General features: G+C 36.9%; 1 protein-coding gene across 1 annotated transcript in view; it reads left to right on the forward strand.

Moving 5' to 3' along the window:
• LOC116853440 (general transcription and DNA repair factor IIH helicase subunit XPB) overlaps window positions 1-670 on the forward strand; it is a 19,237-nt gene that overhangs the window by 898 nt on the left and 17,669 nt on the right. The window lies entirely within an intron of this gene.

Consider the following 670-nt stretch of genomic DNA (forward strand, 5'->3'; position numbering starts at 1 on the left):
AAAACTTAAGCAGTAAGACGTAAGCAGTAAACGAATCAGCCAATCACAATAGTTGATTCTTGGACTGTAAGAAAAATCAACGACTGTGATTGGTCAATTTGCTTACTACTTACGTCTTACTGCTTAAGTTTTTCTATGGGCCACAGCGCTAAAGGCCTTCACACAAACTTTCCGTAACAGTAACCGTAAGACGTAACGTAAGAATTGACCAATTACGATAGAGTATTCACAAAAATGGCGACCTTATGTTTCGACGATTCTCAACGTGATTGGTCAATTCTTACGTTACGTCTTACGGTTACTGTTACGGAAAGTGTGTGTGAAAGCCTTAAGGGCCTCCACACACAAATTGACATAACAGTAATGTAAGACATACCGTAAGAATTGACCAATTACAATCGAGTATTCAATATCAAAATGGCGACCTTACGTTTCGACGATTCTCAATATGATTGGTCAATTCTTATGGTACGTCTTACGTTACTGTTATATCAATTTGTGTGTGAAGGTCTTAAGAAGAATCAATGACTGTGATTGGTCAATTTGCTTACGTTTTAAGCTGGTGGAATATAGAAAAACTTAAGCAGTAAAACGTAAGCAATAAGCAAATTGACCAATCACAGTCATTGATTCTTCTTAAGGCCTTCACACACAAATTGATATAACAGTA

Source organism: Odontomachus brunneus, unplaced genomic scaffold (genome assembly GCF_010583005.1).
Source record: "Odontomachus brunneus isolate Ranch 3 - 2012 unplaced genomic scaffold, Obru_v1 Obru_scaffold_001, whole genome shotgun sequence".
Lineage (NCBI taxonomy): Eukaryota > Metazoa > Arthropoda > Insecta > Hymenoptera > Formicidae > Odontomachus > Odontomachus brunneus.